The following is a 24,828-nucleotide window of genomic DNA, read 5'->3' on the forward strand; positions in this document are numbered from 1 at the left end:
CCGTTAATAGTACAATTATAAAAATGTGCTTACATCAATTGTTACCTGATGATCATTTTCTAGATGGATCCATTACTTCATTAGGGGTTTGCAAAATGGTGACACTTCTTTCATTCCTTGTTCATTTATTAGGTGGAATACTCTGAAATTTCTTGAGCAGACACCCCATGATTTGAGTCTTCCCTGTCCAATACCAATATATTTGTGAATTTCTAAATTATATACCTATTCTGCAGAATTGCTACAGTATATACATTAAAATGCATTAAAAATGGAAATTTAAAAAAGGACCACATTTAAAAATAAATGTGCGGAGAAGTTCTTCCTGTGCTCAGGGCCCACTCTATGCCCCATGGAGGGCTATGTCACAATTTCTTCACTGTTTCCTTAAATCTAAGGAATAGTCAGGACTCCCCTTGCAAACCAATTGCAAAAGGAGACTTTGAGACTCTGTGAAAAAGTGTCCATCCATCTGGTTCCCCACTATTCACTGATTCTGGAAGAATTAAAGTATGGCTCTTCTGTGAAAGCTGGACCGATTGGGGAGGGGGGTGGGTCCAGTGGTCCCGTGCTTACACACCGGAAGTTGCATTAGGGAAGCATGTGCCTTTTTTTTTTTTGTAATTTTAAAATCCTAACTCCCTCAGAGAAAACGGGAGGCAGGTCGATTGCTCAGCCCAGAGACTTTAAACAAACCACATTGCCTGCAGGTCTGCTTTGCGAAGGAGGGGATTTACTCTTCACCCCTAAGCTTGACGAGTGTTAACAGCAGAATTAAGGGTGGGGAATCTGGCAGGGGCTCTCCGAGGCTGCCTTGCTGCGGGGGACGTGTGTCTGTGCCTCTGTGCAAAGGCATTAATCACTTGTTTATAGAGGGGAAAGGAAAAAAAAGTACACAACAGAAGGAAGAAAGTGTGGGCTCTTCGGTCTTGGGTTTCCTTGGAGGCAAAGTGCCCAGGTCTCCGTTGGGGTGACTTGGCTGGCTTTTGTCCTGGGTTCCAGAGCAGTGTGGGTGGCGGGCCAAATAAAGTAGTCATGCCAGAGTGTATTTTTTTAAAGGATGATTTTTATTATGAATTTATTTACATGGGATGTCTTTTAATAGTTTACATTTAAGGTATCATCCTTTTTAAAAAAGAGTCTACTTTAGACAAAATGGGCACTCTGTAGGGAAATGGTGGTATATGGCAGCTGGGGATAAATTGCAATGTCAGGCCAGGTGTTACCCAGACACAAGCTGTTTTTGCTTCATCTTTATCAATAATAAATGCAGTACCCCATCAGCTGGACCTCAAGGATTTTGCCTACACTGCAAGCAGATCTTGCCAAATGGACAGAAACTGTCAGGCTGAGCAAGTGTACTGAAAACATTTATGTCCCGGCCGGCGGGACGTTCAACGGAAGCTCCAAATCCTGTGAGGGAGGAATGGTATGGGACAAGAGACACGAGGAATGACAGCAAGACAGGTTTCTGATCAAGCTGCAAAACTTTATTGAAGAGGCAGGGTATATATACTCTAAGGTAGAGGGAGTGGCTAGTACGAACGGGTGGCGGCCTAGGATTGGTGGCTGCAAAGGCGGGTGGCGGTCTAGGATTGGCTGCTGCTGTTGCTAGGGCGGATGGCAGATGTAAGGCTAGCACAGGATTGGTGGCTACTGTTGCTGGGGTAGAAGGCAGGTAGTAAAGCTAGCACTCTAGATGTGAATCTTAGGCACGAACGGCTATCACTTCCGTAGAAGGCTGAGGGCAACTTAAACTGTTGTTATATCAGCCCTAGTGGTCATGTTGCATATCTCCGGCATCGCTGAGGGTGGATTTTATACATGCTACCTTAATCGTCCCCAACACATTTACATCTTGAAACCCTCAGCGATTTGGCCATGTGTTTAACAGTGTCGTTCTCCAAAGGTTTCAACTGAATCTTTTGTGTTCTGTTTTTGGCAACGAGAGCCACTTTATTGTGCCCATGATGGGGACAGGACTTCTACAATCCTTCCTGGTCAGTTCAGCCTGAAACCCTGCTGTCTCAAATCCATTTGCAATGGCTGTAAAAGGTTGTCAGCCCAGGCGGGCAGTAAATCTTCCCTTGTCGTTCAAAAAGGCTGACAAGGGAGAAGCAGCTTGATTTTTCACCCCAGTCTTGCAAACTTGCAGCCCTGCAGTGCTGGCCTTCTGTTTCTTATGTTCGACATGCATGATCCATTTTTTTCCACGTTTCTCCCCCACGATGGCCTAGTGCAAACTTGAGTCCGATACGTGGTTTTGTGATGATGAAAGAAAAAGGTCGTCACCCAGCCCCTCTTCCTGTGTCATTGTGAAAAAATGGTGAGATTTTGCTGGCAAACGGGTTTTTCTGGCTGATACCCTTAAGAAGAATGTTTCCCTTGACTGAGGGAAGCTAGGGGTTGCCAGGAATGTTTGCAGGCAAAGGAGGCTCAGTGATGTTTAGAAGACCCTGGAACCAAGAAGCAAAGGACTTGATTGTAAACCCATTTCTGAACTTACCCTCTTAGGTTAGTCACTTCCCCAGGTAATCAAATAGTCATAGAAAAACAGCCTCAGCTGGGCTTATTAACTGTAATTTTGTGACCAGGTCAGGCAGGCAAACTGTCAGAAAGGCTAGATGTGGATTTGGAGGGAAAATAACTCACTGCAGATTCATCTATTCCTGATATTGTGGGGAAAGCTAGGCAACCTCTCCAGTTTTTGGTACTTGGTCATTGAATGGGGCTGAAGCTTTCCATTCTGCCTCCTGGGACCCTTGGATAAAATCCTTGGCAAACTGTGGAGTGCAGAAAGTTTGGAAATTATGTAATTGTTATTATGGTAATTGTGGCAATAAAGGACACAGCTCTTGGGGGTGAAATTAATTTGACGTTTGTAAAAGATGTGAAAATCTTGCTGGAAAAGTGTGAATCCTTAGGAGATTGTGAGGTGAAGCAATATAACTTCTGTTATCCCGGTTGATATACAGATAAGCTGCTCTTCAGATGCGTTCACAGATAAATCTTTGGGCGGCACATTCTCCGAGGAAGAACTGGGGGTGTAAATGTGGAGGCATAAACACATGCACGTTCATACATATTCAAACACCTGCAAAAAGAAAAGCTCTAGGGCATATGGAATTTCTTGGTATCTTGCCCTTCTCCAATCTCTTCCCCCTACAGCAGCCGGAGGATCATTTCAGAATCCAAATCTAATCATTTGTCACCACCACACTTAGACATCTTCAATAGCTCCCCAGTGCCCTTAAGAGAAAGACCAAAATGTTCAAAAAGTCCTGTGAAATGCCCTTGCAGGATCTAGCCCAGCCCTTCTCTCCAGCTCTCTGACTCTCCAGCTCTCAATTTTTTTTTTTCCTGCTTCTGACTTGTGGTAGATTGAATTATTGACCCCAAACTTCAGTTCCCTGTATCCATCCTCTTTGCCTTTTTATTTGGCAGTTTCTCTTACTCAAGGCCGAGGTTACGTCCCTGACCTTTAACCGTGGGCTTGGTCATGTGGCCCGTATTGACCAATCATATGTGGGCAGCAGTGCTTCCAGTTTTTCCATCATGGCGGCGGGTCAGGGTGAAATGGGGAATTCCAGGCGGCAACTTTACATACTCGTGAGGGAGGGCGGAGACAAACAGACTGGTGCAGCCAAGGTGTTGGTGCAGTTCCCACACCCCTGTGTTTTCTGAAGGTAGATACACTGTCAGATCCTTTGGCATCAGAAGAAATGAAAAGATTGCCATCCACTGCACAGTCCGTGGGACCAAGGCAGAGGCAATCTTGGAGAAAAGTCAAAAGGTGCTGGAGGACGAGTTAAGGAAAAAAAAAACACCTCTCAGATGCTGGAAACTTTGGTTTGGGGATCCAGGACCACAACCATCTGGGGACCAAATTCTACCCCAGCCTTGGTGTCTGCGGCCCGCGCTTCTATGTGGGCTGAGTAGGAGGCCGGATGTCAGCACCGCAGACCGGAAGTGTAGGACAGCCGGCCGCCGGGCCAAACAGAGTCGGCAAGGAAGAAGCCCTGTGCGGGTTCTGGCAGAAGAATGATGGCATCGTCCATCCTGGTAAATAAATTCTCATTTTTCTATCCAAAAGGCCAATAAAAAGTTTTCAGTGAAGTGTAAGAAAAAAAAAAAAGTGGGCAGGGATGACAGTGGGCCAGTTCTGACCCCCAGGCCTTAAGAGGCATTGCATTTTTATACCTGCCCTCTTATGCCTCACCCACTGCCAAGACAAGAGCTTTCTGGGATTAGCAGTTGCTCCTTCAGCCTGGGTCCCAGGGTAAGCACACAGCAGCTGGTAGGAGCTAAGCCCTGACAGACAGCAGCTTGAAGCAAAACAGCATAGCTGAGCCCAGCCAAGATCAGCCAACCTGGAAACTCATGAGAAATGAATGTTTTCTTACAGGATGCCACTGCGGTTTTGAGGTTGGTTGTTTTGCAGCAATAGCTGCATAATAGCTGACTTTTGAAAGATGTTCTGATCTTCTTTTCATCACTCATTGTTGCCATGCCTCCCCTCCGGAGGACCTAGGATGGTGCCTGAGTGTCTTTCCCGTGGGTAACTCCTTTTCATCTTTCAGGTTGCAGTTCAAAGCTTGAGAAGCATTCCCTGATCCCTCAGGTTAGGTCTAAACCTGGTATTATAAACGTTTTAGCACCATACCTCTCCTTGATGGCGCTTGTCTGAGTTGTACTCTGTGGAACCATTCAATTGTTGTCTGTCTTCCTCCCTAAAGCACAATGAGGGCAGGAACCCTCTGTTTCACATCTATATCCCTAGTATACATAGCACAAGGCGTTGTCAGGCCATAGTTGGGACTCAGTACATTCTACTGAATGAATGGATGAATGAATAAATGATTAAGGGGGCAGAGTACAATTTATCAAGGTTAGAAATGTTACTATCTAAGATGAACAGCTTATGTAGCCTAAAAGAGCAATGCAGAAGGAGCAAATAAAGACATGAAACAATAACGAACACTGGTACCCAGCAGCATATCCAAAGGTGTATGGATCTCGGTTGAGGAGATGTAGGGTACAGTAGAAAATAAGATTCAGTTGTTGCATTCATCATTCATTCATTCATCAAGTACTTGTTGAGAGATACCTGCATGCCAGGCCATCAGAGTCTGCCACAGGATCCTAGGGAAAGCTTCTAGAGTAAGCAGATTTTGAATTGAGCCTTGAAGGATTCTAACGTCAGAACATGAAAAGGGCTATAGTTGTGGCTACAGCTGCTAAGTGCTGCAGAGTCTTGGTCCTGCAGAAGGGTGAACTGTCTGGGGGACTCGAGGAAGGCTTCTCAGGGGAGGAGGCTTTTGAGCTGGGCCTTACAGATAAGTTGAGTTCACCAGGTGGTGTTGCAGGGGAAGTATCCAAGACAGGGACTAGCACACAGAAAGATGGATAGGGACAAGAAAATGTTTAGAGGCTACCAGTTGTTTGGTGGTGTGAACCAGGGAAGGCAAGGCTGTAATATGCATGGTTAGCATTCGGGTTCACAAATAACAAGGGTTACTATTTATTGAGTGCTTACCCTGTGCCAGGTACTGTGGTTAAGCCCTTGAGATCCATTAACTTATTTAACTCAGAGAGGTTGTCACCCCATTTTACAGATCAGGAAACTGAAGCACAGGGAGGGTGAGTAAGTTACCCAGGATCACAGAGCAAGGGAGGGACATGGTCAGGATTTGAACTCAGCCAGTCTGACTCCAGCCTGGCATCGCCCTACCCAGTAGGCAATACTATCAGGAGCCTATGGAATGCTAGATTTGGCCATCAGGATGTTGTTCTTGAGCCATGGCAAATCATGGGTTTTTGCTCAGGGGAGTGATGTGGCCAGCAGGGGAACTTGTGGGAGCTGGGTTTTTGACAGTAGCTCAGAGCATGCATTGGCTACATTGACACAAAAGAAAGGAGCTCCTGGGGGTGATGAGTTAACTGAGTCAGAGGTGAATTTAACAAGCAGCCAAGGCCCTCTTGAGAAGTTCTCAGAAGCAGGAGAGGACAGATTGGCAGCTTGTGGGAGAAAACGAGAGAGTCAGTGAGATGGGCAGGAAAAGATAAGGAGGATCTAAGTAAATATTTTGATGGCGGTTGGTGGGGGGAGCCCAATGCGTGTTTTTTTTTTTGTTTTTTGTTTTTTTTTAATGCCCAGACCTCAGTGCAGGAGCTAATGGGAAAATATCTAACCCTGGGTTATGGAGTAGGGTGGGGAGAAAGTCAGATGGAAAAGATAAAGATAGAGTTATTAAAAGGAAAGGCTAATGGAATGAAGCAGGAGACATTAAAAGGCAATAAAATCTGGCAGCCTGGATGGTATTTACCCAGGAATTCTGCAGAGGATGGTTAACTCTTAGAACCCTGCTCACCTGGGGCTGAGGCCAGAGGGTTCCCCCTCCAGGCTCCCATCAAGGGTTTGGACCCATTCTGAGAAGAATCAGTCCTGAGAGGAGATGAGTTTCCAGGTTGGGAGGAGCCCAGGGAGTCTTGGGAGGCAGAGAGGAGCCCCAAATTGTGAGAAGTGAGGCTCGCAGAGGGGTTCCATCACCTAGCTCACTGGGGAACATTCCCTAGAAGAGTTAATCAGCCCATGGGGTAGGGAGAACCACAGGATATAATTTATTTACCGACTCCCTGACAAAAGCCTTCCCAGAAGGCTGTGGATGATAATTCGCTGTAATTATATCTCCAGTGAGGTTCTGAAGCCTCTTAGGCATGTTAACTCATTCATGCCTACTGCACACCTGGGAGGAAGGTCAGAGGGGTGATGGCTAGCCTCACCAGCCAGATGGGGGAAACTGAGTCCCTTTTGATGGGAGAAGAAGCAGAATTGGAACTGTGATTTCCTAAGTATCAAGCACTTAAAAGGAGGAAAGAAAGACATTAGGTGTTGGGGCCTGGGTTCAATTCTCCTACTACCTGTGCTCTCTGTGTGATCTAAGGAACATCACTCAACTCCCCTGGGCCTTGATTTCCTGATCTACAAATGAAGAGAGTGGGGTGCAATGGACTTGAAGGCTCCTGACTCAAGAGCCTTAATGTTTGGAACTTTTACTTCTGACTGAGTTATGAAGAAATCTTGTGTGTTGTAGGATGGTAAGGGTGGATTTAGGTGCAATTATAGATTAATTTTGCCACGTTGTCACAATCGGAGACGTGGTGATGAGTGCTTCATGACTTTCGTAGGTGGGTAAGGCTGGGCTTAGACTCTTCAGCAATGAGGAATGGCTAAGTGAGGATAACTGCCTTGTGTGATATAGTAAATTACTTGTTGGGGGTGAAGGAAGATGACAAATGTGGTAAATTCCAAAGATGGCTATAAAAATTCCTCCCATGCTCCTTTGCTCTCTGACTTTGCCCCTTTTTATCAAGAGGTGAAGACTCTTGAACCTGGGCTGGTCTTGTGCCTTGCTTTGATCAATTGGAGGAGGCTGAAGTGTCGCATGTGACCTCAGATGCTGGGCCTTAGAGACCTTGCAGCTCATGTTTTCACCCTCCTGGGGACCAGGTGCTGTGTAAAAGAAACTCACATGATGAGATGACATGTGGGAAACCCCCCGCCTTCCACATCCCTGCCAATGCACCTGGCATTTGGGGGTGAATGCATCTTAGACCTTCCAGCTGCAGCCAACCCAGCCAAAATAATACATCAGGGTTGTTTTAAGCCATTAAGTTCGGGGTAGTTTGTCTCAGAGCAATCAATAACTGATATAATGGAGAATTATGATTTTTCTGGATTCAGGAGTCTTGTTTTTCTCACTTTTTGGCACAAATACTGATGCCTTCTGCTCATGATCTGGTTGGCTGAAGACTCTTGTAAGCTTTGCCCTTTCACCTGTAAGAGTTTCAACTTGTCTCTGGAAATGAAATAACAGCTGCGGAGATTTTTTATGAACCATGAAGCAATCCAAAGGTGTTGATAAGATGATTGTTATATTTTTTCTTGCTTCCTTCCTTACTGGGTTAAGAACAGGAATTTGAGGAAAGGAAGAGGGAAGTTAGAGAAGGAGAGATGAAGAGAGATGAGAAGGGGAACAACCATTTACTGAAAATCCACTTTCCAAGTACTATGTCATCCACTCGACAATTCCATGGAGTGGACATTACTCCTCTTGTACAGATGAGCAAATTGAAGCTTGGGAAAATTAAGAGGCATACCGAAGATCTTATGGCCAGGACGTAGCAGAGCCAATTACAGGGACGGGGCAAGTAATAGATACCCAGACTTGGCCTCTCGTTCTACCCTCCCTCCTGTCTCCTGCTAGTGCTTCCCAATGGCTGAACCCAATTAGAAGCCAGAGGGCCAGGGGCTGGTGATGCAGTCTACAGGGGTCAACCCCGCTGGGCACAGAGCAGGGCAGAGAAGGGTAGAGAATGGATTTGTGGGCATTGGTGGTGGCAAAGGGGTGGAGAGTGAGCAGCAGAGACTTGATCTGTGAGCTGGCCGTCATCTTCTTTTGAGTCTCCAATTGGGAACACATCTAGTGACCCTGAGTCCATTTTCTGCAAAGAAAGGGGACTCTTGGGTGCATTTCAATAGGTACACTAAGAATTTCCTGGAACCACGGGTGTGTTCACCAAGCCTTGTGCAAAACACTCTCTCCACCTGTCAGCGCCCGATAGGCTCAAGTGGGTCACTGTGGCACTTGGAGAAGAATTTGGAGTGTGTGTCTCCCAGCCCCTCTCTAGCCCCTTATTCTATTGAGTCTTGTTTTAAAGGTATTGAGTCTTGTTTTAAAGGTAGCATTTATTAGCTTGATTATTATTTGCCAGCTGTGTGACCTTGGGGTACAGCTTATTGGGGCAGTGGCAAAGTTCTCTTCTCCCAGTGTCCACCTGAGGATCAGGCGTAACCTCTCTGGGTCTCAGTTTCCTCATCTGTAAAATGGAGGGTTATAACGAGAATTAAATGAGAATATCCATTTGTAGCATTTAGAACGGCCAGACACCTATTAATCACACACTAATTGATAGTTCTCTTTCTTCTCCTACATCTCCTCTTCTCCTTCCTTCTCTTTCTTCTTCTGTCATGGAGGACCTTGTGTATGTTTCTGCCAAGAGGACAGGCCCTGTGTATCACAAAAAGGAAAAGAAAGATGCTGACCTGGGGATTCTTCCACTGACTTGGAGAATCACAAAAGAAAAAATAATGGAATTCATAATTCATTGAATACTTTTTAGGTGCCAGGTCCTGAGGTAGGCCCCTGGTAAATTCGGTTTCTAACCTTCACAACAGCTTTGAAAGGTTGGTATTTTCAGTCCCTCAGAGCTGATCAGGAAATTGAGGCTCAGACATTTAACTGCCCAAGGCCATCCTCCTCGTAGGGCCAAGATGAATGTGGTAGGAACAGCCAAGATGGAAACACAAATCTCAATGGGCAGAGGCCCTTTTTCTTTTTGCAATAGCAAACCTTTTACTGACCGCCTACGATGAGTTAGATAAAGGGATAAAAGGCAAGGGAGTTTGGAAGCCTGCTCTTAGGCGTCTGAACATGCCTGTGACAAGACAGTTGTTTACACGAAGCCATGTTCTCTAAATTCCACGTGGCTAAAGGTGAGTCTGGCTGGGTGGCAGAGGAACTGGGAGGCAAGAGGAATCAAACAACTGGGGAAGTTTGGAGTGGGAGCTTGAGTGAATCCTGGCTGGGAGTACAGGGGAGATGAAGTGGTCAATTCAATTACTCCTTGGACCTGTGGCCATAATTTTAGAATTATTCACTTAAAAAATGTGTGGAATTATGAAATGGATGATAGTCAATCATTTTTCCAAAAGTGGCGATTACTTGTGAAGTCTGATCTGCGGTTCTCTGGAGAGGACAAATGTCTGTTGTGCAATCTGGTTGTTGCAGTATCACTGTCACATGTGTTCTTCTATGTGAACATCAGAGACATGTTTGCAAGAAAATTGGCATGTGGGAATAAAGGAAAGCCAGCTAGAACCTCTCCCAAGTTTAGGATGGTGTTTCTCTTGCTATGGCTGTTTTTCTGGGCTGCATATCTTTCTCCTTGTCCTTCACATTCACATCCACAGGTGGTCTAAAGCATGCACCTCCAATCTGTGTTTCTTGCCAAATATGAGTTAACTTACTTTCTTCCATCCCTTCCTCTACTCCAGATAATCCTTTTATTAGGGAAGTACATCTGCTTTCCATGAAGGATCTTGTTATGGGAAGAACAGGCAAACTTACCTGTACAACAGTGGCTACAAGGTCCTAAGCACATATACAAATACATATACCCACATACACAAACAACTTCATCACTGGGACATCCTCTTAAAGGGGGTACATCATAATCCCTGTGTTACAGATGGGGAAAATGAGGCATTGGGAGATTATATACCTTCCCTAAAGTCACACATGCTAGTAAGGGTCAAGGCTGGACTTTGAATTCAGGCTAACTGGTTCTAGGTGCTGTGCTCTTAACAGCTATGCTATCTGTCCTTTTACAGGGCTGATGAGTCCCTTTGGGGCCACTAGAGTGAGGATATGATGAGCCCCAGCTCAGACAGGTTATTGGGGGCAGTGGCAAGGTTCTCTTCTCCCAGTGTCCTCCTGAGGATCAGAATCCCATGTGTTAGGATAAGATTTCCTCTACATCTCACAGTCACTGGGGCAACCTGCATATCTGTGGCCTCTTTTATTGGGAACAGGAAGTGACAGCTGAGACCTGCTTAGTGACAAGACATCATGGGAACTGGAGAGCCCTGGCTTTGAGGTTGATGTGATGATAGTAATTACTGGCCTCCTAGCATGAGGGGGAGGATGAATGACACAGCACATGGAAGGGGGTTGGCACAGAGCTGCACAATAAGAAGGCATCCAGTGCAGGGGTTATGGTTAGCCTTGTGGATTGCTCTGTAGTCTGTTAATTCCTGGGACCAGAAGCCAAATTCTATGGTTTGAGGGTACCTGATCGAACTTGTTTGTGCAGGAGTAGGGAACTTGCCCAAGATCTCTCAGCTGGTAAGAGATCTTGCTCAAGATCTCTCTTGTTCGAGATCTCTCAGCTGGTAAGGGGTAGAACTGGGCTTCCAAGCATATCTTTTAGCCTCCCTTGTACTTAATGTACTTAATCCCTTTCCCTTATACATCACTAATTTCTCCCTCTTGCGCTACTGCATCATTTCTTGTGGCATACAAACATGTTCTAATGTCTCCAGAACTTTTCTTTATTGACAGATGTGCTGGTTTGGATGTATTATGTCCCCCAAAATGCCATTATCTTTGATGCAGTCTTGTATGGGCAGGAAACATATTGGCGTTGACTGGGTTGGAGACTTTCGATTGGATGTTTCCCTGGATATGTGATCACTCAGCTGTGGGCAAGATCTTTCACTGGATAATTTCCATGGAGGTGTGGCCTCGCCCATTCAGCATGGGCCTTGATTGGTTTACTGGAGCACTATATTAGCTCAGACAGAAGGAACAAGCTTGCTACAACCAAGAGGGACACTCTGAAGAATGCCCAGGAGCTGAGAGAGGAGCTACAGATGAGAGACAGTTTGAAGATGGCCATTGAAAGCAGACTCTTGCTCCAGAGAAGCTAAGAGAGGACAAACACCCCAAGAACAACTGAGAGTGACATTTTGAAGAGGAACTGCAGCCTAGAGAGGAACGTCCTGGGAGAAAGCCGTTTTGAAACCAGAACTTGGAGCAGTCGCCAGCCACGTGCCTTCCCAGCTAACAGAGGTTTTCTGGACGCCATTGGTCATCCTCCAGTGAAGGTACCCAATTGTTGATGACTTTGGACAATTTATGGTCTTAAGACTGTAACTGTGTAACCAAATAAACCCCCTTTATAAAAGCCAATCCATGTCTGGTGTTTTGCATCCCAGCAGCATTAGCAAACTAGAACACATTTTGGTACCAGAGAAGTGGGGGTGCTGCTGAGATTGCAAGTACCAAACATGTTGGAATGGCTTTTTAAATGGATAAGTGGAAGATTCTGGAAGAATTGTGAGGAGCTTGACAGAAAAGGCCTAAACTGCTTTGAAGAGGCTGGAAATATGGACTCTAAAGATACTTTTGATGAGGCCTTGAGCAGAAATGATGAATGTGTTGTGAACTGAAAGAAAGGCGATCCTTGTTTTAAAGTAGCAGAGAATTTCACAAAATTGTGTCCTGGTGTCAGATGGAAGGCAGAATTTGAAAGCAACAACTTGAAATACTTAGCTGAGAAGATCTCCAGACTACTATGTGTGGAGGATGTACCCTGGCTTCTCCTTGCAGCTTATAGTAAAATGCGAGCAGAGAGAGATAAACTTAGAACTGAACTCTCTGGTTCAAAGAAACCAGAAGCTGATAGTTTGGAAAATTCCAGGCTTCCAGGGGGTGGAACCCCAGAAGCTACAGCCCAACGTAAGGATTTAACCAAACATGGAACCCGACTGCCATTTCAGTACAAGCAAAGATTGGAGATGGAGTTAAGCAGAAAGGATTTGTGGAAAGTCCTATTGTCTGACAGCTTTGACCCCTGTGTGCTTCATGCGAAGCCCACGGAATTTTTGCAAGATCTTCACAGACAGAGCTGCTGCCGGTCTGGACTGGATGAGACAGACAAGGAACAAATTGAAGGAAAAATTTCTTCAAAGACAGAGCCGTGGAGGTTGAGGTCTGAAGTCAAGTGGTCTCGGGCTGGGAGAGCAGAGTGGCCCACATGCATGGAAAGGGTGAGTTTGTCCTGGAGGTCGTGGGCAGACCTTCACCTTGATGCTCAGGAAAAGTTCTGCCACCTCAAGCCCCAAAGAGGGTGGAGCACATTCCCAAGGAATTGGGGAGAGTCTGGCTGCCACCCCACTGTTCTGAAGGGGTTAAGCGTGTGCCCCGGAGATGGAAGGGAATCCAGGTGCTGTCCCAATGTTTGAGGAGGGTGGGGCCGAGAAGGTGGTCTCCCCAATGTGTGGATATGTTGGAACACCCACCCAAGCGTTTAGAGAGAAAAGGGCTGCTGCAAAGACCCTTAGGAAGGGTTAGACTCCCTCTCTCTCAAGTCCCAAGGATAAAATGTCATTCTGTTAATTACTCTCAGACTTAGAAATCTAATGGAGTTTGCTCTGCAGGTTTTAGGAACTGTTTGGGTCCTGTTAACCCTGTTTTCCTTTCAGTTTCTCCTTATGGCAATGGGAATGCTTACCCTATGACTGTCCCTCCTTTGTATATTGGAAGTACATAACTTGTTCTAAGTTTCACAGGTCCACAGCTAGAGGGGAATTATGCCTTAGGACAAACCTTGCCTGTAACTGATGTAATGGGATCTTGTACTTAACTATTGTTACTGAAATGATTTAAGTTTTTGTGATATTGTGATGGAATGACTATATTTTGTATATGGAAAGATCATGTCATTTTGGGGTCCAGGGGGTGGAATGTGCTGGTTTGAATGTATTAAGTCCCCCAAAACGCCATTATCTTTGATGCAGTCTTGTGTGGGCAGGAAACATATTGGTGTTGATTGTGTTGGAGACTTTTGATTGGATGTTTTCATGGAGATGTGATCACTCAACTGTGGGCAAGATCTTTCATTGGATAATTTCCATGGAGATGTGGCCCTGCCCATTCAGCATGGGCCTTGATTGGTTTACTGGAGCACTATATAAGCTCAGACAGAAGGAACGAGCTTGCTACAACCAAGAGGGACATTCTGAAGAACACCCAGGAGCTGAGAGAGTAGCTGCAGATGAGAGACAGTTTGAAGATGGCCGTTGAAAGCAGACTCTTGCTCTGGAGAAGCTAAGAGAGAACAAACACCCCAAGAGCAACTGAGAGTGACATTTTGAAGAGGAATGTTCTGGGAGAAAGCCATTTTGAAATCAGAACTTGGAGCAGTCGCCAGCCATGTGCCTTCCCAGCTAACAGAGGTTTTCCGGATGCCATTGGTCATCCTCCAGTGAAGGTACCCGATTGTTGATGTGTTACTTGGACAATTTATGGTCTTAAGACTGTAACTATGTAACCAAATAAACCCCCTTTATAAAAGCAAATCCATTTCTGGTGTTTTGTATCCCAGCAGCATTAGCAAACTAGAACAAGAGATAATTTATGTACAATAAAATTCACTCTTTTTGGTGTACAGTTCTATGGATTTTTTTTAAAATGCAATTTTTTTGAAATATAGTCACACACCTTACAAACCATCCCAAAGTATACAATTGCTGGCTCACAGTATCATCACATAGCTGGGCATACATCCCCACGAAAAATTTTAGACATTTTCATTTTTCCAGAAAAGGAATAAAAGTAAAAAAGAAAACCCAAATCTTCCCATACCCCTTATCCTCCCTCCATTCTCCCCTATTATTGACCCATAGTATTGGTATGGTACATTTGTTACTGTTGATGAAAAAATATTAAAATATTAGCATTAACCATAGTCCATAGTTTGCAATAGGTACTGTTTTCCCCATATACCTCTCTATTATTAACTCCTTGTAATAGTGTTGCACATTTGTTCTAGTTTATGAAAGAACTTTTTAATATATTTAATCACAGACATCATTCACCACAAGATCCACTGTGTTATACATTCCCATGTTTTAACCTTCAACTATTATTCTGGTGACATACATGACTCTAAACTTCCCCTTTCCACTACATTCACACACCATTCAGTACTGTCAATCATTCTCATAATAATGTGCTGCTGTCACCTCGATCCGTTTCCAAACATTTAAGTTCAACCTAGTTAAACATTCTGCACATATTAAACAACCATTTCCATTCTTTAGCCTTATTGTATATCCTGGTAACCTATATTCTATATTTTATGTCTGTGAGTTTACATATTATAATTAGTTCATATCAGTGAGCTCATACAATATTTGTCCTTTTGTGTCTGACTTATTTCACTTAACATAATGTCCTCAAGGTTCATCCATGTTGTCGTAGGCTTCAGGACTTCATTGCTTCTTACTGCTGAATAATATTCATCATATTTATATACCACATTTTGTTTACCATTCATCTGTTGATGGACACTTGGGTTGTTTCCAAATTTGGCAATTGTGAGTATTGCTGCTGTGGACATTGGTACTTAACTGTCTGCATCTCCGCTTTCACATCTTCTGGGTATATCCCAAGTAAGGCAACTCTATCCTTAGCTTCCTGAGGAACTGCCAAACCATCGTCCACAGTGGCTGTACCATTTTACATTCCCTCCAGCAGTGAATAAGTGTTTCAGTTTTTCCACATCCTCTCCAACACTTGTAGTTTCCTGTTTGTTTAATAGAGGCCATTCTAATAGGTGTGAGATATCTCATTGTGGTTTTGATTTGTATTTCCCTAATAGCTAGTGAAGCTGAGCATTTTTTTCACATGCTTTCTAGCCATCTGTATTTCCTCTTTGGAAAAATACCTATTCATGTCTATTGCCCATTTTTAATTGGGTTGTTTGTCTTTTTGTTGTTGAGTTGTAGGATTTCTTTATATATTCTGACTATCAAATCCTTATCAGATATGTGGTTTCCAAATATTTTCTCCTTTTGATAAAGTCTTTTGCAGCCCTGAAGTATTCAGTTTCTAGGAGTTCTCATTTATCTATTTTTTCATTTGTTGCTTGTGCTTGTGCTTTAGGTGTAAAGTCTAAGAAACTACTGCCTATCACTATATTTTGAAGATGTTTCCCTACATTTTCTTCTAGGAGTTTTATGGTGCTGGTTCTTATATTTAGGCCTTTGATCCATTTTGAGTTAATTTTTGTGTAGGGTATGAGATGGGGGTTCTCTTTCATTCTTTTCGTTACGGATATACGGTTCTCCCAATACCATTTATTGAAGAGTCTGTTCTTTCCCAGTTGAGTGGACTTGAGAGCCTTGTCATAAATCAAATGACCATAGACCTGAGGGTCTATTTCCCAACTCTCAATTTGATTCCATTGATCAATATGTCTATCTTTATGCCTGTACCATGCTGTTTTGACCACTCTGTCTTTATAATATGCTTTAAAGTTTTGATAAATGCAAAGTCTTGTTACCCCCACCATTTTCAAGATCTAAAGCATTTCCATCAGACCAAAAACTTCCCTTATGCTCCTTTAGAGTCAGCCCCTACCCTCCCACCCCTAGCCCCAGGCAACCCCTGATCAGTTTTCTGTCCTTTTACAGAATGTCATATAATTGGTGGAGTCATACAGTAGGTAGCCATTTGAGTCAGGGTTCTTTCATTTAGCATAACACATTTAAATATCTTTAGTCTAAAACAAAACAAAACAAAATACCCCTTTCTAACTAGTGCCCTATCTTTCTATTCCCCTTCAGACAGATGTTTCTTTATAGAGTTGTCTGCACATGCTGGCTCTACTCCCTCAGTCTCATTCACTGCATGCTCTTGAATCTGACATCTGCTCCCATATGCTCCTGAAGTGACCCACCAGAGTCACTGATGATGTGCTTGGGGCCCAAACCCAATGGGCTGTTTTCGATTTTCACCTTAGTCCCCTTCATTCTGTCCCCATTCCCACTACCCTGGGTGGCCATGAGCCTCCCCTCCTCTGCTTCCCCTACCACCTCTCTGGCCATCCACTCTCGTCTCTGTTGCAGGCTCTTCACCCTCCTTCATCTCTCAATACTGGCATTGCCCCATTCTGGTCCCTCTTCTCTTCACTATGTCCATGCTGGATGCTCTCATGAAGTCCTGTGGCTTTAAGTGACAGCTATTAGCTAAATGGGTGTCTTCATCCCTCTTCTTTTCTGAGCTCTGCACTGAGAAATTCAACAGCCCACCCAGCCCCACCACTGGAGCGACATTTCAGATATCTCATCTCTCCCCTTTGGAGACCTTCTCCTCAAGTTAGGACAATTCTCAGTAAACGACTTCACTGTTTCTCTAGAGCTCAAGCCCCAGATATTAACTTCTTCTTTTCTCTTGCTTTCTACACTCTAATCCAATCTTTTACTGAGTTCTGTCCAACTTCCCTTTGAACTCTGCTCCCAATATGTCCACTTTGCTCCAAATTCACAGCCACCTGGAGATTCCTGTAGTAACCGCCTGTGGTCTCCCAATCTCCCTCTCTCCTCTCCTATCCATTCTCCAACCAGTGGTCACAGAAGTTTTGGGACTGTAAATTTAGGTCATGTTATTCCCCTATGAAAAACCCTTCAATAACTTCCCAGTGCACTTAAAGTAAAATCCAAACTCCTCCATGTGACCTCAAGGCTTTCCAACAACAACAAGCCTGTATTATCTCACAGTGTCTGTGAGTCAGGAATCTGGGGGTGGCTTAGCTGGACAGAATCCAGTTTAGGTCTCATGAGACACAGGCAAGATGTAGGCTGCAGTCATCTGAAAGCTCGTTTGGGGCTACAGCATCTGAACTGTCTGGCAGGTCGGTGCCGGCTTTTGCCTGGAGGCTTTAGTTCTCTGCATGTGGGCTGGTTGAGTTTCCTCATGACTTGGAGCCTCCCCAATGTTTCAAGAGAGAGCAAGGTAGAAGCTGTCATGTCTTGTGATGATGGAGACCTGGAAGCCACACTCCATCATTTCTGCAGTATCCTGTTAGTTTTGCAGGCTGGCCTCTCCAGTGTGGGGGGACTACTTATGGGTGTGAATTGTTGGAGGCCATCTAAGAGGCTGAATCCCACACACACATACTTTTCCCTCTGCCTGGAACCTCCACCCCCTGCTCTTTATTTGTCTTCCTCATCCTTTAAATCTCAGCTTAGAGCTTGTCTTGTAGAGACCTTTCCCAGCTGCCCAGTTTATTCAGGCCACAATTATTTATTGACCATCTGTCATGTGCAGGCACTGTTCTAGGTGCTGGGACACAGCAGTGAACAAGACAGAGGTCTGGTTGGGTTTATCTTCAAAATATATTCACAATCCAACCACTTCTTCCCATATCTGCCTTTACCACTCAAGTTGAAGCACTGTCCTCATCACCTGCATTGCTGCAGGAGCCTCTTAGCTGGTCTCCCTGCTCTAGACTCTTCTCAACAACAGCCAGAAGGATCCTGCCCAGTACCCAGGTCGGATGGCTAAGACCCTCCTCTCTTCTAGACCCTCCGTGGCCCCCCTCTCATTCAGTATAAATGCCAAAGTCCTTAAATTGTCCTGGTCAGGCCCCTCATCACCCCTCTGGCCTCTTTGCTTCCTCCTCTTTCTCCTCTTCCTCCTCCTCCCCTTGCTCACTGACTTCAGCCGCACTGACCTCCTTGCTAAACCTGGAACCTGCAGGCTTGCCCTTACCTCTGCCCCTTTGTATTAATTGCTTCCTTTGTCAGCAGTGCTCTTTCCCCAGGCTGCGTGGCTTATTCCCTCACATATTCAAGTCATATGTCACCTTCTCATCGAGGCCTTCGCTGTCGCCCCATCCAGAATTGCAACCCTCTCCCTCTCCATTCTGTTATGCTCTTGTGAGTGCATGTATGTGTGTGGTTGTATGTGTGTTTTCTAGCACTTCTTGCCTATTCACAAGCCATTTAATTTCCCTACTTATTATGTTTAGTTTTCATTATATTTTGCTAAACACTAGAATGTAAGCTCCATGAGTATTTTTGTCCATGTCCCCAGAACCTGGCCCTTTGCCTGGTACATAGTAGGTACTCAAAATAGTTGTGGAATAAACAGATCTAGTTCTGACTTCAAATCGGGTGCTCTTTCCATCATACCTGCATGTTGTTCTGAGGGTCACGTTCCATATCTGTTTATTGGGAGTGGAGTAATTATATCAGTTGACATCTTAGTCTTTCTCTGAGGGTCAAACACAGTAGTGGATGAAAGAGCATCCTGTAAACAAAGTGTTTTGTTAGTGAACTTGAGGGTCCTTGCCCAGGGACAGGCACTCCCTTTTGCCTCTTGTTTGTGCTGCTCAGGATCTTTTGCTGGCTTGTTTTCATCTCCTTTTCCACCCCAGGGACGCCATGTGGCCGCCTCATCATTTATAATGGTGGCCGAATAATTGAATTGTTATTGGTTTGGAGGGGGCTGAGGGTGGAGGAGAGATTTTTGCTAAATTGTTTCACTTTGGATAATGTTCATCTCCTGCCCAGTTGTGATTTATTTCTGCTGTTGGCAGTCTTGCTTTCTGGAAATTAATTCTTTTATTGGAATGGAAAAGGAAGTTGGGGCGGGCATTTCTTTTGGACATGTGGTCTAGATGAAGCACTGGTCTGCGAGTGGCTGGAGGGAGCGGGCAGTTTGGGTGCTGAGGATATCAGGGTGTCCAGTCTATGTTCCCTGCCTTTGTCTGAGCTGCACAATGTGTTCTGACCTCTTGAACCAAGAGGCCCTAAGTCCTTGGTCATCTGCTGTTTGTATAAACACATTCACTTTCAGGATCACCTTTGGGGGATTTTTGTATCCGCATGTTGAAGATGGGAAAATTGAGGCTCAGACTGGTGAAAATGATTCTTCTGGTTATCTACTGCTCTATAACAAACCACCCCAAGCTTAATGGCCTAAAAACAATAGCCATTGTAGTATGCTCACAAATTCTGTGGGTCAGGAATTCAGACAGGGCACAGTAGGGATGACTTGTCTCTGCTCCAGGATGTCTAGGGCTTCATCTGGGCAGGTGTGAATGAATGAGTAAGGGCTGGAAACGTCAGAAGGCTGGTTTCATTCACGTCTGTCACTGGAGCTGGAATGGCCCAAAGGCTGGGTTCAGCTCAGACAATCAATTGGAACATCTCCACATGTCCTGTCCTTGAGGCTTGAGGTTCTTTATGTCATGGCAACTGGGTTCCAATTGAGTGAGCACCAGAGAACAAGTGTTCCAAGAGAACCTGGTGGAAGCTGAATGGTCTTTTTGACCCAGCCTGAGTCAAGCAGCATCATTTGTGAGAGTAGAGTCCAAACCTAAAATATGACCTGGTACCCGATGGGGAAACAGAGCTAGGATACTTCTGGGGGAAAGCACCCCACCCCACCCTCAAAAAGAATGCCCATTGAAGAAGCCACCCTAGGGATGCCCCAGTCAAGATCACTTTGGGCCATGGAAAAGGTGTTGTATCTGCTAGGGATTTTTAGGAGGGGGCTACAACTAACAAGAGCTACAAAAGTAAGAGAGTTAGTCATTTTAATGGTTCAAAAAGTCATCATGATCCAGGTTTCTTCTGTCTTACCCCTCTGCCAATCTCAGCACATCGGCTCTGTTCATAGCTCACTTCTCCACATTATCACAAAATGGCTGCTGCAGTTCCAGGCACCACATCGAGACACAATAACATTTACCAGAAGATGAGGTCCAGTTTCTTCCTATTTGACTCTTTAATACCAAGGAAACCTCCCCTAGAACCCCTAACCCCAGCCCCCAACCCCTGCCCTGCCTAGCAGTCCTCATGTCACTGACAAAATGCCCATTTCTAAAGAACTCAGCAACAAGGTGAATGTTGATTGGTTTAGACTAATGAGGATTTACTCCTAAGTAATATGAGGGCAGAGTAGACATACTCTAAACATGTTAGGGCCTTTGCTAGCAAGGAAGACAAGTGGTGGGAGGATGGGAGGAATGACTTTGGGGTAGACAATATCTACCTTATTTGCTAGAAAAGATCTATGTATGGAAGACTCCAAAGCTTCTGATAAGCTTCTGTCCTTTCCAACTAGTACCCTCCACTGTGGGCCCGAGCTCATTTTCCCTGCTATGAAATAATAAGTAATGCTTATTGAGACAAGCACTTTTCATGTATTCAATAGTTGATCCTCACAACAATTCTATGAGATGAGTACTATTATTACCCCCATTTTATAGATGAGGAAACTGAGGCTTAGCAAAGTTAAGTAAGTGGCAGGGCCAGGATTTGAACCAAGGCAGTCTGGCTCCAGCACCCTTGCTTGAAAGCTACACTTGTCTTGTTTGGGAATGAGATGAGCAAAGGACAGGAAAGAGAAAAAGGCCCATCCTACTGAGCAAAGGAAGAGGGAGCCTGCTATGGCTAAGCATGGGGCTGGCCCCAGACAGGCACCATTTACAGATGTGGAGGCTAGGCTCAGAGAGGTTGAGTGGCATCCTCCCTCGTCCTGGCTGGCTGAGAGGGACACATGCACACTCTCAGGGGTCTTTCTGAAACGGATGGTTAATTGTCTCCGGGCCAAAGAGACCTGAAGAATTAGGGTTTTCCGGACTGGACCAGGGGACATGGGAGGCAAACCTCACCCCCCAGCCCCTGGACTCTCTCAGTTCCTTGCCAGCTCTCCATTCCAGGTCAATTTCATAGCCTGGAGCTTCAGGCTACCGGAGCATGGGGTCCCTTCTAGGGTCACTGGCAGGACACGCAGGTCAATTTTAGCAGGAAATTGGCATGTACGAGGTGCTGGGGCAAGTCAGGAATCAGAAAGGTGGCTCTGAGCTCTGGACTAGCCTCGTCTTTCCACCTGATTTTATAAATTGGGAACCTGAGTACTCTAGGAAGTAACATTTATTAAGAAGCACTTATGTATATCCCAGGCAAGGTGGGAGGCATTTTCAAATTACTGCTTTTTGTGATCCTCATAACCCTGAGAGCTCCAGAAACCTTCTTACTAATTCCCATTTTTTTAGATGAAAAAGCTGAGTCTCATAGTGGTTAAGGAGCTTGTTCAGGGTCACACAATTGGGAACTGGCCAAGGGGGGCTTGAACTCTTGGGCTCTGGCCCCCCATGCCCAGCCCTCTTTTCACTTTAACCTTGAACCTTTGAACTCCAAAGCAGGTGGAAGATTCCCCCGAAGGAACAGATAGAAGAAACCACACCTGATGGCAGGTCCCCTCCTACCTGAGGCTTTCAGCATGGGAAGAGGAGTGAACTTCGGAGCTAGCTCCCTACGACCCACCCAGCCACCCACCAGAGGTGCCATTAAAGTTAATTGTTTTTACTGCCAGTTTGACATAGTCTTGTAAATCTTTTTACGATGTGGCCTGGGAACACCGCCCTGAGTGTGGAATTGGGGGCTAAATATAGTTTGAAAATAGGACGCTCTGGCCCCACTACAACTAGAGGGGTAAGATGGGGCGGCCCTCGGCATTCCAGGAGCAGCCCCTTCCCTCAGCCTGGAGCCTCAGGCCCAGGTCCGTCTCGGGGATTACGGTTCTCCCACGCGAGGCTGTGACTGCGCCCAGAGAGGTCACGATCCCCCACCCACCTCCACCGGTTGAATGGGCTATCCTCCTTGACCGTAAATTGTGGAATCCTCCGGGATCGGAGGTCTTCTAAGCACTGGTGCGAGGTTCTGGAGCCTTCGGAAAGGTTGGGGGTGACACCAGTGCAGAACGCGTTGCACTACGGGTGCTCTGCCTCCCGCAGACGCGGAGACGCAGCAGGCTGGCGGAAGCTGGAAGCAGCGCAAGGCTGGCGGTCGGGGAGCGAGGAGCGCACTTTCCAAGGTGCGGGGACCGCGGAGGAGCGCGCCTGTCTCGGACGGCAGTCCCGCGCCTTTTCCGCCGTTCCCTACCGGGAAAGCCCAGCTTTCTCCCGCCGCTCCGGGAGAGGGAAACAGTAGTTGCCGATCCCCCGGCCGACCTAGGCTTCCATGAGCCTGGGGCCCGGGCTGACTTTCCCTGAGTCTCGTCCCTCTCCGTCGCAGTTCCTGGCGTCCCCTGGCGTCCCCCAGCCTCCGTTTGGACATTGGTAAAATGGAGATAATGACTTACCTTTCAAGGTTTTTGCCTACGTACGCATGGCTACTCGAAAGGGGAGCAGTACAGCACCCGGCACACACACAACAGCTGCAAACGGTTGGCATCTTTAGCGTTAATGATTAAGCCGAATATTTATTACACACTTATTGTGTGCCCAGTCTCGTGGAAGGACCTAGGGATTTACGAAAAAGACTGGAGTGCCTGTCTTCAAGGGGGTTTTAGTCTAGTAGTATGTGTAATATTAGATGGGAGAGAGGAACATGGAGGACATCAACGCAATATATGGAGCAGAAATTCTCAAATTGTGTCCTGGGACCAGCAGCATCAGCATCACCCAGGATCCTGTTAGAAATGCAAATTCCCTGGCCCCAATCCGGACCTCTTGAATCGGGAACTCTGGGGGTGGGGCCCAGGAATTTTTTTTTGTGGACAAAAGCATATGTATCTGCTTATTATTTTTTAAAAATTCAGTTTTATTGAGACATATTCACATACTATACAATCATCCACGGTGCACAATCAACTGTTACAGTACCATCACGCAGTTGTGCATTCATCACCACAATCAATTTTTGAACATTTTTCTTACTCCAAAAAGAATGAAAATAAGAATAAAAATAAGAGTTAAAAAAAAATACCCAAAGCATTCCATCCCCCATCCCACTCCATTTTTTCATTTAGTTTTTGCCCCCATTTTTCTACTCATCTGCCCATACATTGGATAAAGGAAGTGTGAGCCATAAGGTTTTCACAATTGCATAGTCACACCACCAGCAAGGTAGTTTTAAGCAAGTCCTCCAGGAGATTGTGATGCTAAGGTTCTACAACCACTGAAATAGTGTAATAATGCATTTAGGTGCATGCTCTGGAGAGAGGAGTTGTAAGTTCGTAGGTTCGAATCCCCTTGCTCAAGAAATTATAGGAAGCTAAGTATGGTGGGGGAGGGAAAATGATGGGGACGGGATCACTAGTTCGGTGAGGAAGAAGTGAAGGGATTGAATAACCAGCCCTCTTCCCAAAAGGGTGTCCTGGGTCAGATGCCAAGTTTTTCAGCGGGATGGACCATTGGGTTCGACCGTCTACGCGGAGGTCAGAAAGGCATCTCAGAAAGCGCCCCGATCTGAAACGAGTAAGCTTAGGGTACTGGTAGCTGCGTGCCTTTGGGTGCACCCTAACCTAAGCTTCAGTGTCCCCGATTTTGCGGGGTTACTTAGTCTCAGATGAGATTAGAAATTGAACAAGCACCTTGGAAACTGCAGAGATCGAGTCAAAGCCAATTTCCGTCATTCCTCCAGTTAGAGGTTTATAAAAAGTTGCTCTCTCGTAGGGTCGACCGAAGCCAGAGCTAGAGAAGTTGGACGCGGGCACTTCCCGGCGAGAGGCTGCCGGGATTCTCTAGCTCGCGCGCTTTGACCTTTTCCGGGAATAATTCACTTGTGGTGGTGATACCCGGCAGTGCGAACTGGGCGCGAAGTAAATGTCGAGGCTTTTTTCTAAAATGTCGAGAATTATCCGGCGAATAAAACGCGTGTTCGTAAAGCTGAGTTGTCCGAGGGTGAAGGTGGATGCTTTAACCAGGGAAGCTGGAGCCCGGCCGCACTCACCTAGGAGTGCGCTGGGTTTTCCCATTTCTGTGAAGTGAAAGGCGGTGGTGTTGAAGGAGATTTGGGGGTGGAGGCGGGTGCAGGGCTTTCTGGAGTGGGGGTTGTCTTGATCCCCCTCTGGAGGGGTCAAGTCAAATACTGCCCATCCCTCTGCCTCAAACCTTGAGATTTCCAAATGCTCAGTTTGAGTAAAACTTAAACTGTGCCCCCCCACAGCCAATGAAGGACCCAGTGAATGAATGCTCTAGCTCTGCCTCCCCTTCAGGACGCAGCTTTTACCACGTCCTTGGCCGCGACAGCCAGTTGGGAACGCCCTCCCCACGACCCCAGGCCCTATTTGGGTCCAAGCTCCGGCCACTGCTCCCGCCCCCTCTCATTTCCAGAGGCCGACACGTGGGAAGGGGCAAGAGGGGTCGCTGGCCCTCCCGGGTTAGGGGAAATGGAGCTCGGGCCAATTTTCCCCTTCCAGCCCCTGAAGCGGAACAGCGCAGGGGCTGCGGCCTGGCCCCGCGGCCACTGCCCGCTCCCTCCCCCCGCATCACCCCCGCCGGGGTTTGAAGAACGCGTTTTTTAAACGAACTTTTCCATTTTCCTTCTGGAGGCGTGTTTGTTCTTCTCAGTCACCTCGCTTTTTAAAACTGAGCTTCAGAGCTGCTCTGCACGTTCTTCTC

At 46.0% G+C, this 24,828-nt stretch overlaps 2 long non-coding RNA genes across 2 annotated transcripts in view; one reads left to right on the forward strand and one right to left on the reverse strand.

The window, feature by feature from the left end:
* Window positions 1–21,789, forward strand: part of LOC119519248 — a 43,257-nt gene extending 21,468 nt beyond the window's left edge. The window contains exon 4 of the long non-coding RNA XR_005213994.1: window positions 21,625–21,789. This is a non-coding gene — a long non-coding RNA (uncharacterized LOC119519248). The remainder of the gene's footprint in view (window positions 1–21,624) is intronic.
* LOC119519249 lies at window positions 8,775–22,635 on the reverse strand. The gene is made up of 3 exons (XR_005213995.1): window positions 22,566–22,635; window positions 18,605–18,722; window positions 8,775–9,071 (listed from the first exon to the last, which is right to left on the reverse strand). It is a non-coding gene; the product is annotated as an uncharacterized LOC119519249 (long non-coding RNA).
* Between the last annotated feature and the right edge of the window lie 2,193 nt (window positions 22,636–24,828).

Source organism: Choloepus didactylus, chromosome 23 (genome assembly GCF_015220235.1).
Source record: "Choloepus didactylus isolate mChoDid1 chromosome 23, mChoDid1.pri, whole genome shotgun sequence".
NCBI lineage: Eukaryota > Metazoa > Chordata > Mammalia > Pilosa > Megalonychidae > Choloepus > Choloepus didactylus.